This window comes from Saimiri boliviensis, chromosome 19, assembly GCF_048565385.1.
Source record: "Saimiri boliviensis isolate mSaiBol1 chromosome 19, mSaiBol1.pri, whole genome shotgun sequence".
NCBI lineage: Eukaryota > Metazoa > Chordata > Mammalia > Primates > Cebidae > Saimiri > Saimiri boliviensis.
Genome location: NC_133467.1, coordinates 45636865 through 45654168, shown reverse-complemented (window position 1 = coordinate 45654168; position 17304 = coordinate 45636865). Strand labels below are relative to the sequence as shown.

The 17304-nt window shown below is 42.1% G+C and overlaps 3 long non-coding RNA genes across 3 annotated transcripts in view; all 3 read right to left on the bottom strand.

Annotated features, from left to right (window-relative positions):
• Positions 1-930: 930 nt before the first annotated feature.
• LOC141582165 (uncharacterized) lies at positions 931-4652 on the bottom strand. The gene is made up of 3 exons (XR_012515003.1): positions 4601-4652; positions 4078-4102; positions 931-997 (listed from the first exon to the last, which is right to left on the bottom strand). It is a non-coding gene; the product is annotated as an uncharacterized LOC141582165 (long non-coding RNA).
• A 1863-nt stretch (positions 4653-6515) lies between these two features.
• Positions 6516-8932, bottom strand: LOC141582224 (uncharacterized). The gene is made up of 3 exons (XR_012515032.1): positions 8892-8932; positions 8172-8196; positions 6516-6566 (listed from the first exon to the last, which is right to left on the bottom strand). It is a non-coding gene; the product is annotated as an uncharacterized LOC141582224 (long non-coding RNA).
• A 5144-nt stretch (positions 8933-14076) lies between these two features.
• LOC141582203 (uncharacterized) overlaps positions 14077-17304 on the bottom strand; it is a 49586-nt gene continuing 46358 nt past the window's right edge. Inside the window, exons 3-4 of the long non-coding RNA XR_012515010.1 lie at positions 16506-16601; positions 14077-14205 (exon numbers count right to left, since the gene is read on the bottom strand). This is a non-coding gene — a long non-coding RNA (uncharacterized LOC141582203). The remainder of the gene's footprint in view (positions 14206-16505; positions 16602-17304) is intronic.

Genomic DNA, 17304 nt, shown 5'->3' with positions numbered 1-17304 from the left:
GGCATGGACAGAACATTTTCTGGGTTAATTAAAGTGTCTTTTGCATGCAATCAACTGCACACATCATAAGCTCCCAAGTTGACCTTTTTCTGTGACTATAGTAAGAATACGGTGCTGATAAAATCCCTGTAAAGAACACGAATACCAGAAAATCTGGGGATCTATATGTATGGAAACCAAAACACACACCCCGAGACACACTGACCATGGCTTTGCATGAATTCACAAAAGACCTGGGCCGGTCCCATGCACAGAATCCCACCCCACATTCAGAGAACACAGGTGCACCCAGGGACTGTAGAATGGGACCGTTGTTCCTTATCTCATAAAATCATTTCTTCCATGGCTGCCTACATCCGCTTTCACAAAAGGAAGCTCAACTCAGCCTGCCTGTCTACAGAAAAGCCAGCGACACAGTGCCACATTCCTCATCTTCTGGATTACTCACTGCTATGACAGGGGTTCCCCAACACTTACCGGCTTGCTGCAGTGCCACAGCTTCCTGTAATGACAGAAACTTAATTGTTATGAGCATCAGACCATGCTGTGTCCTGAGTTTTCTGCAGTCAAAGAAACCCAAAAGAACAGAGCACACCAACTCATGCTGAAGACAAGGTTTCTTGGACGATGTTTCTTTCCAACAATATTGCTTGGCCATTAAGTGATTTTTGTCCCAAAAAGAAAATGGACTTGCTAAGGCAAAAAGCTTGTGACCACACAGTGTGTGGTTCATGCTGTCATTTTCTCTCACTGTCTTAAATCGAGTCTCTGTCAAGAAGAGACTGTCGCTCAAAACTCCCCTAACCAAGGAAATTCTGTAAATCTTCTGCAATTTATATGGCAAAAATCTCATATCTTATATAAGATTTTCTGATCCTAATTCTCGAAGACAAAGTCAAGAAAGTAACTGTTTCACTGAGACCCCTTAGATTCATATCCCATTTTACCTGGTTCTCTGCAGAGTCCCCAGAAGGTTCTTCCTGCTGAACAGCAGGCCCTACAAGGATGCAAAGTGACCATCAGCTCCTTGGTGGTGTTGCTCATTAACAATTCAGGGGGCCGGGCGCGGTGGCTCAAGCCTGTTATCCCAGCACTTTGGGAGGCCGAGGCAGGTGGATCATGAGGTCAAGAGATCAAGACCATCCTGGTCAACATGGTGAAACCCCGTCTCTACTAAAAATACAAAAAATTAGCTGGGCATGGTGGTGTGTGCCTGTAATCCCAGCTACTCAGGAGGTTGAGGCAGGAGAATTGACTGAACCCAGGAGGCAGAGGTTGCAGTGAGCCGAGATTGCGCCATTGCACTCCAGCCTGGGTAACAAGAGTGAAACTCTGTCTCAAAAAAAAAAAAAAAAAACAATTCAGGGGCATGCCATGATGTGGGTGAAGAAGGAGGGTCACAGGGAAAGGACAAGAGCAGAAAAGAAAGGGAATCAGAGCCTTTGGGTTTGTAGCTCCAGGTCACTACAATGTGAAATAGTCCATCTCAAACATGGCACACCACCCAGGGCAGGTGATGTTTCCCAGCAGCTTCTCAGGGCTCCTCCTTTCTAATCTGACCTGAGCCATCTTGCCCTCCCTATTCATCTCTTCCAAAGTCATTTCCTCCCACAATTCACAAGTAATGTGACTCTGGCTATGACTCCATCTCTAACGTTTTGTACTTGATAAGGAACAACCTTGATTCAGAGGCAATACTACATTCTGGCCAACATATGCTATGGTATTTATTTATTTATTTACACTTTCTAACAATTTTTAAGAGCTAACAGTGATATATTAATCCTTATTAAAAAGTTAAAACAAAATATGAAAATATTCAATGATCCTATCATTTGAAGAAAACCCCTACTTAGCATGTAATATTTGTCTTTCCACTCTTTATTTCCATCAACTCATCTGTGTTACATGAGGTCCGTTGCTGATCATACTCACACTGGTTCCAGGACTAGGACAGCCTTTCGTGAGGGGCAGAAGGTGGGACACTGATCCTCTCTAACCCAGCTGTGCAGAAGAATCTAGCTACACAAGGACCACCTGTCAGGTGACTGCCAGAAGTTATTCTTTGTCACCACAGGGAGATCAAGCCGGGCAACTACCCTAAAGTGTCTGGCCTAACCCTCAAGTTCACCCCTGCTGATCGTTGATTTCTGGGCTAAGTTGAACATTTCATAAACTCACTCCATTTCACTGTCTCAGTAATTTCTGGTGGTGCCCCTGCATCAACACACAGAAACATGGAGAAGACAAGAAACAAAGTAGCTCCTCTTTTGAGGCTTTTAGGAAGATGCCCACCATTCAGGCCCGCCATGAAGTCGGATCTCACCTCCGCCTTCAGATGAGGTTTGAACATTCCGGCTGTGCTCAGGTGATGGTGTAGAACTCACCCTCCTAATGTTGCACCTTTGTTTCCCCTCCACCTTCATGGCTTTGCTGCCCTCACGCCTTCCTTCTATTTCTCTAAATCATTTTTCTTGGCAGACCCAGGCCAAGGCCGTAGTCTGCTCTCTCTCTCATAGAGCAACCTGCGCAGCTGTCTATGAATTTTTAGAGCCATAATGTTGCTAACTCTGATCTCAAGCTTTAATCACTCACAGCAGAAAGCCCACTGTGTACCAAACAACAATAACAACAACAACAAAAAAAAACAGCAAAGAATATTCTAGAGATTAAAGAGGACTAGGGGAATTGGGTTATGAGGAGATGGCTTCTGAGGTTAACGTAAAACATTTTACAATCACAGAAGCCTCAGTGTTTTAAAATGTAGGATAGGTACTGACACCCATACAACCATCAAAGTCGATTTATATACAATAAGTTTCCACCAAATGTATACTCCAAGAAAAGAACTCAAGCTATACTTTGGCTCAGTTGATATTCATATTTAAAGAAAACCCACTGCTTTGACTGGTTTTTCCAAGCGCCTTCAGAGGTAAACAAGAACCTTTGTCAAGAGTGGGTTCAACGGGGACCTCACAGAGCCTCTGCAGTTCCACAGCCATATTTGTTTTGCCCCACCTGAAATGCATGCCCACCCTTCATCTTACTAGGATGGCAAGTGCTCACCCGGCCTCTCATACCCTGTGCACACCACGTGGTTCTCCTTTCACGCTGCTGTGTTTCTGTGCTGACAACACAGGAACCACAACTCGGCTGAGGTGGAAAATGCCGGAACTCCACATGACCTCGGCACAATTTATTCTGGGCCACATTAGCTGATGGGGAGTATGAGGCCTCAGTGAAGAAAGTTGGGGTGATTTCACCGTAACCCTGACTGCAGGCTCCTCTGTTCTGAGTTTCCCACCAGAACTGGCCATAGCATGAGGCTGTACCAGGGTCTAAATGCAGAGAAAGGAGCCCTGGCCCATGTTCCCTACTCAAGATGGGCTACAGATGATCAATTCTGAGGGCTTTGGTAGAAAAGGATTGTGAAGAACAGAAATGGCTAGAGTGAGCCATTGCAATGCCAGGAGGAAACAGGAAGGCCTATAAACACGTGAGGTTTATTTGAAAACCAAGCACAGCAGGGATTAGTAAATGAAAAAATACAGTTAGCAGAGACCCTGACACAGTTCTGTTCTTTTGGTTCACCTTGAGAATTGGCCTGGGTGTTGATGGAACTTCTTTTGGGTTAATTAAAGTGTCCTTTGCATGCAATCAACTGCATACATTGTAAGCTTACAAGTTTTTTCCTTGCTGATAGTAAGACTACGATGGTGATGAAAATCCCTGTGGAGAATGTGAACACTAGGAAATCTGGGGATATGTATATATGGAAACCAGCACACACACTCCGAGACACAGTGACCATGGCACCGCATGAATTCTCAAAACCTGGGCCAGCCCCGTGCACAGGATCCCACTCCACCTGCAGAGAATGCAGTTGCTCCCAGGGACTGCAGAATGTGGCCGTTGTTCCTTATCTGGAAAAATCAATTCTCCCATCGCTGCCTAATTCGTCATTCACAACAGGAAGCTCAACTCAGTCTGCCTGTCTACAGGAAAACCAGTGAGACAGTGCCACATTCCTCATCTTCTGGATCACTCATCAGTATGACATTAGTTCCCGATACTTACCCGCTTGCTGCAGTCCCACACCTTCCTGTAATGACAGAAAATAAATTGCTGTGAGCATCAGACCATGCTGTGTCCTGACTTTCCTGCACTTGGTGACATTAAAACACTAGACGGAAACCAGTGTTCAATCAGAGAGATCCAAAATAAGAACAGAGCACACCGACTCATGCTAAAGACAAGCTTTTCTTGGACGATGTTTCCTTCCAACCATGTTTCTTGGCCATTAAGTGATTTTTGTCCCAAAAAGAAAACAGACTTGCTAAGGCAAAAAACTTGAGACCACACAGTGTGTGGTTGATGCTGTAATTTTCTCCCACTCTCTTAAATCAAGTCTCAGTCAAGAAGAGACTCTCGCTCAAAACTCCCCCAACCAAGGAAATTCTGTAAGTCATCTACAATTTATATGGTAAAATCCTCCTATCTTATATAAGATTCTCTGATCCTAATTCGAGAAGATAAAGTCAAGCAAGCAAGTGTTTCACTCAGACACAATATGTGGCCCAACATTCATATCCCATTATACCTGGTCCTCTGCAGCATCCCCAGAAGTGTCTTCCTGCTGAAGAGCAGGCCCTAGGAGGATAAAAAGCGACCGTCAGCACCTTGATGTTGTTGCTCATTAGCAATTCAGGGGCATGCCATGATGTGGGGTAGGAGGAGGGTGGCAGGAAAAGGACAGGAGCAGAAACGGGAATCAGGGCCTTTGGGTCTGTAGCTCCAGGCCACCACCACATGAAAGAGTCCATCGCAAACACAGCACATGACACTGGGCAGGCTATTTTTCCCTGCAGCTTCTCAGGTCTCCTCCTTTCTAAGCTGACCTTAGCCATCTTGCCATCCCTTCTTCATCGCATTCAAAGTCATTTCCACCCGCAATCCACAGGTCGTGGTGCTCTGGCTGTGACTCTGCTCACCCTGCCCCTGGGAAGACTCCTTTGTTCTCTTCTCATTGCTGTGTTTCTGAGCTGAGCACACAGCAACCATGACTAGGCTGAGGGAAAAAAGGCCCAAACTCTGCATGACCTGGGCACTATCTATTCTGGGCCACGTTAGCTGCTGGGCAGTATCAGGCCCCAGTGAAGAACGCTGTTGTGATTTCAACCTAACCCTGCCTTCAGGCTCCTGCCTTATCACTTTCCCAACAGAACTGGCCATAGCATGAGGCTGTACCGGGGTCTAAATGCACAGAAAGGAGTCCCAGCCCACTCTCCCTGCTCAAGATGGGCCACGGATGATTGATTCTGAGGGCTTTGGTATAAAAGGCCTGTGAAGAATGGAAATGGCTAGAGTGAGCCACTGCAATGCCAGGAGGAAATAGGAAGGCCTGTAAACAGGTGAGGTTTATTTGAAAACCAAATAGAGTAGGGAATCGTGAATGAAAAAAATAAAATTAGCAGAGATCCTGACACAGCTCTGTTCTTTTGGTATGCCTTTGGAATCAGCCTTGTTGTTGACAGAATTTCTTTTAGGTTAATTAAAGTGTCCTTTGCATGCAATCAAGTGCACACATCATAAGCTTACAAGTTGATTTTTTCCTGTACCTATACTAAGACTGCAACAGTGATGAGAATCCCTGTGGAGAATGTGAACACTAGCAAATCTGGGGATGTGTATGTACAGAAACCAACACCCACACTCCAAGACACAGTGACCATGGCACCACATGAATTCACAAAGATGTGGGCCATCCCCACGGACAAGATCCCACCCCACCTTCAGAGAATGCAGTTGCTCCCAGGGACTGCAGAATGTGGCCATTGTGTCTTATCTGGAAAAATCATTTCTCCCATCACTGTCTAAGTCCTCATTTACAACAGGAAGCTCAACTCAGGCTGCCTGTCTACAGGAAAGCCAGTGAGACATTGCCACATTCCTCATCTTCTGGATTACTCATCAGTATGACATTGGTTCCCCAATACTTACCTGCTTGCTGCAGTCCTGCAGCTTCCTGTAATGACAGAAAATAAATTGCTGTGAGCATCAGACCATGCTGTGTCCTGACTTGCCTGCACTTGGTGACATTAAAAAACAAGATGGAAACCGGTGTTGAACCAATGAAACCAAAAAGAACAGGGCAAACCGACTCATGCTAAGGACAAGGTTTTTTTGGCTGATGTTTCCTTCCAACAACATTGCTTGGCCATTAAGTGATTTTTGTCGCAAAAGAAAACAGACCAGGTAAAGCAAAAACTTGCAACCTCACAGTGTGTGGTTGATGCTATCATTTTCTCCCACTGTTAAATCGATTCTCAGTCAAGAAGGGACTGTCACTCAAAACTCCTCCAACAAGGGAAATTCTGTAAGTCACGTACAGTTTATACTGTAAAATTCTCACATCTTATATAAGATTCTCTGATTCTAATTCAAGAAGATAAAGTCAAGAAAGCAACTGTTTCACTCAGACACATCCTGTGGCCGGTCATGCATATCCCATTTTACCTGGCCCTCTGCAGCGTTCACGGAAGTGTCTTCCTGCTGAAGAGCAGTCCCTAGAAGGATGCAAAGTGACCATCAGCACTTTGGTGGTGTTGCTCATTAACTATTCAGCGGCCTGCCATAATGTTGGTGAAGGAGGGAAAGGACAGGAGCAGAAAGAAAGGGAATCTGGGCCTTTGGGTTTGTAGCTCCAGACCACCACAGTATTAAATAGCCACAGAACAGCACACATGGTAGGCTGTGCTTCCCTGTAGCTTCTCAGGGCTCTTCCTTTCTAATCTGACCTAAGCTATTTTGCCCTCCCTTCTTCATCCCTTATAGGGTCATTTTCTCCTAGAATCCACAAATGGTGCTGCTCTGGCTATTGCCCCATCTGAAAGATTTTGTACTTTCAGATAGAATATCAAATTCTAGCCAACATTTGCTATTGTATTTATTAACCCTTTGTTTTAAAAGTTAAGCCAAAAGTTGGTAAGTCAATTAGCCTATCATTTAAAGATAACCCCTACTCAGCTGGTGATATTTGTGTTTTTACCTTTATTTTCATCACCACTTGGGCGTGATATGGGGTCCATTGCTGCTGATGCTCACACTGGTTCCAGGACTGGGACAGCCCTTCACGAGTGGCAGCAGGTGGGGCGCTGATCCCCTCTAACCTAGCTGTGCAGTAGAATCCAGCAGAGGAGGTTGGCATCAGGCTAACAGCCAAAGTTCTCCTTGAGATCTTTTTGGGTGCTGTGTCTTGGGTATGTGTACTATTGAATTAGAGCATTTCTAGTTTTCATGATGACGATGTCACTAAATACAACAGGATATGTCCCTATGTGTTCTCCTTTTTTTCACCAGCAACTAAGAAATAGCCCATCACTTAAGACCAATGACCTGGCAGCTGTCTCTGTGTGTTTCATATTAATGACCACACCAAAGTCCACTGTACAATGAACCTACTCACACTCTGGGTCACCTGACCATTGAGAACATTCTACTGTGATTCACAGTGCTTGAGATCTTTATAGGCCAACATACCTCCACAAACACGCATAGATGCTAGGATCTTCTGACAAGTGACACCAGGGCCATGTGATAACTTCAAACTAGCAGCCCAGAGCATCAATCTCCCACCTATTCCCAAGTTTATCTTTGCCATTTCCATTTAGGTGAGCAAAAGTTTTAAAAAAATCATCTCTACATCATCTTCATATGAGGACTGGGGATATTAAACTCACCTTCAGCTACAGCTATGGTGGAGAATGAATGGATTGATTTATGGAAAAATAGAGTGGTGATTAAGTTTTGTTTTTAGAATATTAATCTTTGTGTTGTGCTTTGCACATGAGAACATGTTTTCTTGGGTAAAGCACACAAACTTGCAGGGACAGTCACAATCACTCCGCATTGACTCTATCCTCCATACTTACCAACCCTGATGCACACCAACCACCCTCTTCTATCTAAATGCACTGTTCCTTCCAGGCACTAGAGTAGATGGTCCCATTTCTTGACTGGATTCTACAATTTTTAAGGCAAAACTGCTTGAAACTCATTTCTGGCAGGAAATTCAAAACAGAGTGGCTCTCCAGAAAAAGGGGGCAAGGAAGTGTCACCTTTCTCAACACTAGAATTTTTCCTTAGCATCAGGGTGATCCCAGAATACGTACTGCTTGTCTGTGTGGCTGTATCCACCTGCATTTAGAGAAGAAATAAAAACAGTATAAGGCTAAGACCATGCTGTGTCCTGTATGCATTGGGTTTTTCTTTCTTTTCTTTTCTTTTCTTGAGATGGAATCTCACTCTATCACCCACGCTGGAGTGCAGTGTCAGAAACTAGGCTCACTGCAACCTCTGACTCCTGGGCTCGAGTGAACCTGCTGTGCCTCAGCCTCCCCAGTAGTTGAGATGAGAGCTGCTGGTCACCATGCCTGGCTAATTTCTCTATTTTTAGTAGAGATTGGGTTTCACCATATAGATCTTTTCTTTACTTGTTGGCATTAGAAAAGCATATGGGGAAAAAAGAAAAGCATATGGGAGACAGTGGTTGAGGCAATGACTGCAAATTAAAGCCTACAACATAATACTGGAAAGGCACAAGATTTTTAGGCAAGTTTCAAGACTGTTTTGGTTGTACAGTTACAATTATTTAAGAAGAATGATTTCCCCTAAAAAAAAATGCTTGCTGCCATACAGTTCCTAACTGAAGGTGTTATCTAAGAATGTCATCTGAGGTCATTTCTTACCTGGTAATGAACCCTCACATTTTCCCACTAAAAAATTCTGTAAGTCATCTATAATGTACTTGTTAAGATTTTCATATGTCAAATCAAATAAAATTTTTAAAAAGCAAGAGTAACAAAATTTCCATCTTAGACAAAAGAACTTACCATGTGAATGCCTGGGGTAGCCTCAGATGAAGGCTCCTGTTTATTGTGATCTAGGAAACACAGAGTAACTGTCAGCATGTCTGTTCCGCTGAAGGACTCCCTTAGGCAGCCTGGGGTGCTGGGGACAGGGGGCCGGTGTATGTGAAGGAGGTAGGTTAAGAACAGAAACTTGGCTGCCACTGGGACGCCATTCCTGGTGAAGAGGGAAGGCAAATAAGACCATCAGGAAAGCCACAGATCAGGGCCTGGTTCTCTGGCCCCCTCACCACTGTGAAGTAGGCAGTGTTCACACAGGGCGACACACAAATGCGCTGGTGATTCCAGGACAGTGTCCCATCATCCCCCTGTGCATTTTGAGGCCTGGTAAATGTCCATTTTTTTTTGTTCTTGAAATGTTATGTCATTCATCTTTCCTGGGTCTACATATGTTCCTCCTGCACTTATCATCCATTTTATTGGCTTTAAAATCATTATTGTGGCCAAAATACATAATATTTATTATTTTGATAATCAAGTGCACACTTCAGTGGCATTAGTGCCATTCACAATTCTGTGCAGTAAACTAAAAATAATCCATATCCAGATGTCTGACTTTCCACCTTAGGAAACTAGAGAAAAAAGTGTAGTGTAATGTAAACCAGGCAACCCCCCACCCCCCCAAAATATAGCAGTAGTTGCAGAAATCAATGTAATAGAATTAATTTAAAAAGAACACAAAACCAAAAGGTGCTTCTTAGAAAAGATCAATATAATTGGTAAACTTCCAGCCAGGCTAATCACAAAGAAAAGACAGAAGACACAATTTACAAATAATATAACTAATATTCCTGATGATCCCATGAACATTAAGAAAATAACAACAGAATAAGTTCAACAAATCTATGCCTGCAATTTTTTTTAGTGTAGGAGTGAAACTTTATTAAAAACATTTACAGAAGGATTGACAGGAAGCGCAGTACCCTTGGAAGAGAACCAAGCAGGCCACTGGCGAGTTTCAAGTGTCTTCGCCAGGCGTCCCCAAACTACAGCCCGTGGGCCACATGGGGCCCCCTGAGGCCATTTATCTGGCCCCCCCGCCGCACTTCAGGAAGGGGCACCTCTTTCACTGGTGGTCAGTGAGAGGAGCACAGTATGTGGCGGCCCTCCAATGGTCTGAGGGACAGTGAACTGGCCCTCTGTGTAAAAAGTTTGGGGATGCCTGCTCTATGCCCACAGATTTTCTAGCTTAGATGAAATGGACAAATGCCTTCAAAGGAAGCAACTACCATAACCACCCAAAGGAGAGATAGATAGTCTGGGTAGGCTTCGATTTATTACAGAATTAAATCGCTAAGTAATAACTTTAAGAAAACATGCCCATACAATTTTACAGTTGAATTCTACCTAACTCTCACAATGGAAAATATAGTCTTACCAGCAAGTGATCAAAATTCTACATATTTACCCAGCTGAATTTAAAAATTATGTTCATCATAAAATGTGCCCAAGAATGTGGGCAGCTTTATTCATAATTGTCCAGATTGGAAGGAGCAGCTGAGATGGTCTTCAGGAGGTAAATGAACCAACTGACACTGTTCGACAAACCCAATAAGATATTATTCACTGACAACAAATTTTAAGCTGTTAAGTTTCAAAAAGATATACAAGATCTTACATGTACATTGCTAAGTAAAGTAAGTTAGTCATGAGGAGGTACATACTCTATGATTCCACCTCTATAAAATTCTGGAAAAGGAAACCTATGCAGGCAGTAAAATCATCCATGGTTTTCAGGAATCATAAGGAAAAAAGACAGGAATTAATAGGTACAGCATTGGTTATGCTTAGGATGTGAAATTATTCTGCCAGGGTAACAAAGCACATTGTGAGTTTGTCAGAACCCATAGACCAGGCAACACAGAACGAACCTTGATGCTAATCCTAGACTATTACTAATAAGAATGTATCACTATTGGTACAGTCATTGTCACAAGTGTTATCACACTCACATAAGATGTCATCACAAAAAGGAACCTGAGGAAGGTGAGTATATGGAAATTTTATGTACCACTTCCTCCATTTTTAGGTTAATTCAAAACAGTTTCAAGCGATATCCATTATTTTACAAACCTGGCAACATTGTCTCAGAAAAACATTCTTTTTACTTAATGTTTAACAATCAGCAAAATGTCTACAAGTTGAACTCAGGTGTTCTTTATTATTAAAAGTAAACCCAAATCAGGAATAAAAAAAATACACCTTTACTCCTGTAGTTGTAGCACTAGTTATTGACTTGATACATGTAAATTTGCACACATAAAATAAAGAATATAGTGTAGCAATTTTATAATTGTCTGAAATGAGAGACACTGAAGAATCTAGAAATCGTAGGACATAAAGCCTTAAGAAGGTGAGTGCTTTCTAAGTGCCATAAAGTGCTCAACTATTTTGTGTCTGGAAGAATAAGCCAAGCCCTTGATAGTGGTAAACACAGAGAAGGCACCTGGGGGACTCCGGGACAGTGGAGGGTAAAATTCTCTTCATTCTTGACATGGGTCCATGTTTTAGAAATTGTGAAAAATTTATGTTCTTTCCTGTGATGTCCACATCAGCCCAGAGAGATGGGCAGAGCAGGAGCTGCCACCCAGAGTTGACAGTTCAAGAAAGTGAAATAAAGAGATTTGAAGCAACCTGCCTTGAGTCACGACACTGATGAATGATAGATTTTGGACAAGTATTTGGTTTGTTTTCTGGGGACAGAGATCCCTGAACACCTGAGGCCTCTAAATCACAACCTGGACCCTGAACCTGGAGCATTTACCACACCCTTTCTGAATTCTCCAGCACAAAGGGCTCTTCAGGAAGGCTAATGTCCTGGAAGAGGTGGCTGAGTCCAGAGAAGAGCTCAACTCTTTAAGCAAAACTCCTGTTTCTTGGTTTTAACTCCTAGGCTAAAATACGGCACTGTCCTACAAACAAAGCCTTTTCGGGGAACAAATTCAAATGTCTGTTCATCCAGAGCCCAGAACCATCAGCTGTCTGGCAATGAGCACCCCTCCATGATCAACTGACCACACAAAGGGACTGAGTTCTGCTTGACTCTCAAGCCAGTTCAGAACTTAGGATATTCCAAACAAAATACCACCTGATGGCCGTGCCAAGAATAAACTTTCCTTCAACTGAATAAGCAATTAATGGGAATTAACTGAAAATGTGGCACCCAAGTTGGTGTTTCAGTGGTTTCTTCAGTATCTAGTCTATGGAAGTCAAAAAAAAACAAAAACCAAAAAACAAACAAACAAAAAAACGCCAGGCACAGTGGCTCAGGCCTGTAATCCCAGCACTTTGGGAGGCCAAGGTTGGTAGATCACAATGTCATGAGATCAAGACCAGCCTGGCCAATATAGTTAAACTCCGTTTCTACTCAAAATACAAAAGGTTTTCCGGGAGTGGTGGTGGGTGCCTGAAATCTGAGCAATTTGGGAGGCTAAGACAGGTGGATCATGAGGTCAGAGTTCAAGACCAGCCTGGCCAAGATGGTAAAACCACATCTCTACCAAAAATACAAAAAAAGGCCAGGCGTGGTGGCTCATGCCTGTAATCCCAGCACTTTGGGAGGCCAAGGTGGGCGGATCACGAGGTCGGGAGATCAAGGGCCATCCTGGCCAACATGGTGAAACTTCATCTCTATTAAAAATGCAAAAATTAGTGGGGCTTGGTGGCAGAATCCTGTAGTCCCAGCTACTCAGGAGGGTGAGGCAGGAGAATCATTTAAACCTGGGAGGCAGAGGTTGCAGTGAGCCGAGATTGGGCCACTGCACTCCAGCCTGGCAACAAAGAGAGACTCCATCTCAAAAACAAAATGAAACAAAACAAAACAACAACAACAACAAATTAGTCAGGCATGGTGGCACACTCCTGTAATACCAGCTACTCGGGAAGCTAAGAGAGATAACTGCTTAAACCTGGGAGGAGGAGGTTGCAGTGAGCCAAGATCACACCACTGCACTCCAGCCTGGGCGATAGAGTGAGACTCCATCTCAAACACACACACAAACACACCCCTAATACCCCCAAATACTGGTAGAAACCAAACTTTTCCTCTAGTGATCTAGGAAACACAGACTGTCCATATGTTGGTTCCACCAAAAAAAAATCCCTTAGGCAACCTTGGGTGTAGGGGACAGGGGGCTGGTGTCTGTCAAGGAGATAGGTTAAGAACAGAAACTTAGCATCCATGGTTGTCAGGAGTCCTCAGAAGACAGGCATTAATAGGTGCAGCACAGGTCATGTTTAGGACATAAAACTATTTTGTCAGGGAGATAAATGACATCATGAGATTGTCAAAACCCACAGACAGGACAACACAGAGTGAAAGTAGATGCTAACTCTGGAGTTCCGTTAGTAAGAATGTATAACTATTGGTTCAGCTGTAACATTGTAACAAGTGTTATCACATTCACTTAAGATGTGATCACAAAAGAAAACTGAGGAAGGTGAGTATATGGAAATTTCCTGTACTACTTCTCTCATTTTTAGGTTAATTCAAAACAGTTTGAACTGACATCCATCAATTAAAATACCTGGCAACACTGTCTCAGGAAAAGGTCCTTTTTACTTGATGTTTAACAATCAGCAAAATGTCTACAAGTTGCACTGAGATGTGCTTTACTATTAAAAGGAAATCCAGTCCTGGAATGGAAATGCACTTTTATTCCTGTAGCTGTAGTACTAGTAAGTGTCTTTTTTTTTCTTTTTTTTTTTTAAACTGAGTCTTGCTCTGTCACCCAGCCTGCAGTTCAGTGGCATGATCTAGGCTCACTGGAACTCGGGAAGAGGCTTCCCGGGTTCAAGCGATTCTTCTGCCTAAGCCTTTCGAGCAGCTGGGAATACAGGCATACACAACCACACCCAGCTAGATTTTTTTTTTTCTTGTATTTTTAGTAGAGACAAGGTTTCACCTTATCAGCCAGGCTGGTCTCGAACTCCTGACTTCATGATCCACCCTCCTCAGCCTCCCAAAGTGCTAGGATTATAAGCATGAGCCACTGGGCCCAGCCTAGTGATTGTCTTAATACATTTAAATTTGCACACATGACATAAAGAATATAGCATAGCAATTTTATAATTTTCTTAAACATGAGACACTGAAGAATCTAGAAATCATATCACGAATGAATTGAATGAATTTCCACAATACCTTCCATTGATGCAACTCTACGGCGTAAACGGATGGGAGGCCAGTGACGAAGGATTCTCTTCTTAGGGCTGTGGCAGCAGACAGTGGATTTTCCGGTGAACCCAGGATCCATTCCCTGTTCCTCGATGCAACATGCTAAGAAAGGAATTAAAATGAAGACAGTTGTTGATATCTTGCTGCAGAAGATCAGAGAAGCTGCACATATAACTGTACAGGCATTACCTGTATTGAGATGAGACATTATAGAAAGGTAGTATATTGGAGTGACCAAGAGCATAGGGTCTGGTACATAAGATCTGAGCTCAAGGCCTTTTGAGAAGCTGCTCAAACCTGAGGAAATTCTATAGACCCCTTTGTGCCTCCACTCCCTGGTCTGCATGGGGAAATCTTGGTAATGGCCTATGTTATGCTAAAAGGGTAAAAATAGTGACATGGACATAAAGCCTTAAGAAGGTGAGTGCTTTCTAAGTGCCATAAAGTGTTCAACTATTTTATGTCTGGAAGAATAAGCCAAGCCCTTGGTAGTGGTAAATATAGAGAAGGCACTTGGGGAACTGCCACCCAGAGCTGACAGTTTAAGGAAGTAAAATAAAGAGATTGGAAGCGACCTGTGTAGAGTCATGACACTGATGAAAGATAGATCTGGGACAAGTATTTGGTTGGTTTTCTCGGGACAGAGATTCCTGAACAACTAAGGCCTCTAAATCATGGCCTGGACCCTGAACCTGGAGCTCTTTCCACTCCCTTTCCCAATCCTTCTGCACCAAGGACTCTTCGGGAAGGCTGATGTCCTAGAAGAGGTGGCTGAGTCCAGAGAAGAGCTCAAGTCATTAAACAAAACTCCTGTCTCTAGGTTTTAACTCCTGGGCTAAAATATGGCACTTTTCTGCAAACAAAGCCTTTCTGAGGAACAAATTTAAATGTCTGTTCATCCTACCCAGGGCCCAGAACCATCAGCTGCCTGGCAGTGAGCACCCCTCCATAACCAACTGACCACCCCAAGGTACCAAGTTCTGCTTGGCTCTCAAGCTAGTTCAGATCTCAGGACATTCCAAACCAATTGCCACCTAATGGCTGTGCCAAGAATCAACTTCCTTTCAACTAACCAACGTTGCACAAGCAGTTAATGGGAATTAACTGAAAATGTGGCCACCCAAGTTGGTTTTTCAGTGATTTAGTGAATTAAATATTTAACCCCCAATGTCTCACTGGCTATTGTTCTGCACAATGATCTGAGCAGCCTGGACTAAGGACTACCTGAGAGTAGGCAGTGTCTCAAGAAAATATATTGAAATAATGTAGAAGTCACACATGATGAAAAGAGTACTCAAACTTATTTAGACATATTGTTCAGCCATGGGTTGACATTAGAGGAATGTAAACAGAAAATTTAGCAGCTTCAACAGAAAGATACATGGCTCTTACTATCAGCATGAGATGTTTTCTGTTCATAGGAAACAATTCATAGTTATCAAAAAGGCTGTGGGGTGGAGGAAGGAAGTTAAAGCTGCTGCTGAAACTTTGAAGAAGACAGTTATCCTAGCCAAGTAAAAAGATCAAGGTTTTTAAGGGGAAGAGAAACAGAAGGCAATGATATGTGACCTGTAAAACATCTATAAAGGGATGTGGTACAAGTTGAAATTCTGAGGCATAAATCTGAGAAGTTTTAAAAAGAAACAGATTTGAGAATGAAAAATTATTACCTCTTGTAATCTCATTGAGAACAAATTATTGTCTTAAGAATAGTTTTTTTAACTAAAAGTTTAGTTTTGCATTAGTGTATTTTTAATATTATAGCTAATTTTAATAAGACCTTATGAACCAATTTATCTAATGCCAGGCAGTTTTTACTGCAAGGTAAAATTCTCATAAATCTTACATGACTTCTAATAATGTTTCCTATTTCTTAACTTTTTATGTCCTTTTGATTGGATTTATCTTTAAAAAAAATTTTAAATTAAAAGAATTCCTCAAAACTTCTAAATTAGGCAAAAGTGTTTCCCATCATGAAATTTATTTGTATTTTCTAAATATCTCCTATTTTAAACTGCTCTAATATTTGTTTTCAGATTTTGACATCTGTATTCAGAAGACTTTGGTGTTTCATGGAATGTCTCATACTGTATTTGGTATCAAGATCCTGATGAAGGCGGTGTTATTGTGTGTCTTCTCTATCTACTCTATGGAAGCATGTGTACAAAAAAAAAAAAAAATTGGCATGGGAAACAGTACTTATTCCTAGAGAAAAATATATATAAAATATCTTGATAGAATCAAAAATATAAACTGAGTAATAAAACTCTAAAACATATTTATAAACCTGTAGACAAATAGGAATTGGGGAAATTTTTAAAAATCAGAATGACATTTAACATACAGGAAAACTGGCCCACCTGAAGAAATTACAGTCAGGAGACCGAAATGAACATACATACCTCTGAGACAACAGTTAGAAACATTCCCCATCTTGCGAGCCAGAGAAAATTTCCAAGTTGCTTTTACCTGCCAACCTTTGATTGCCAGAATAGCACCTGAAATCAAAGGCAAGACCTACATCATCAGATCACCTTAGCAACAGATCACCATAGAATTTTTGCAAACATACATGTCACAATAAGGGGCGCAACTGCTTGATCTAGACCAGACCATTTTCACATGGACAGGGGGGTCACTTGGACTGCATGTTTCATTTCAAAACTGAATCCCAGACCCACAACATTATTCTGTGTGTATGAAATAAACATTAAAGGAAAAAAAAGATCTGCCTCCCAATATATATTTGATGGTGAAAATTTCAGGGTGAAGAGAGGAAAACCTAATTCACTGAGAATAAGGGGAGATTCCATGTTTGATATGAAATGTCATTCCTACCCATTTCTACTATTCTTGAGTCACCACAGTCCTAGGTTCAACAATTTTAAACTAGCTCCAAATTAAATTTAAAATGTATAAGTTCAGTTTTAAAGTTAATCTCTGATAATGTAATTCTTAGTAATTGTATAAAAGCTTTTCTACTACATATATAACACCTTCTTTTTTCTCTGTGTGCAACTAAGTTTGCATACTGATTTCTGAATCTCAAGTTTATCTAGAGATTTCTCTGACATATACATACATATATACATATATATACGTATATGTATATATACGTATATATATATGGCAGGATATTCATTGACAGATGAATAAGAAATTGGCACTGTGTGTTCAGCATGGGTTGTTTGAAAATATATA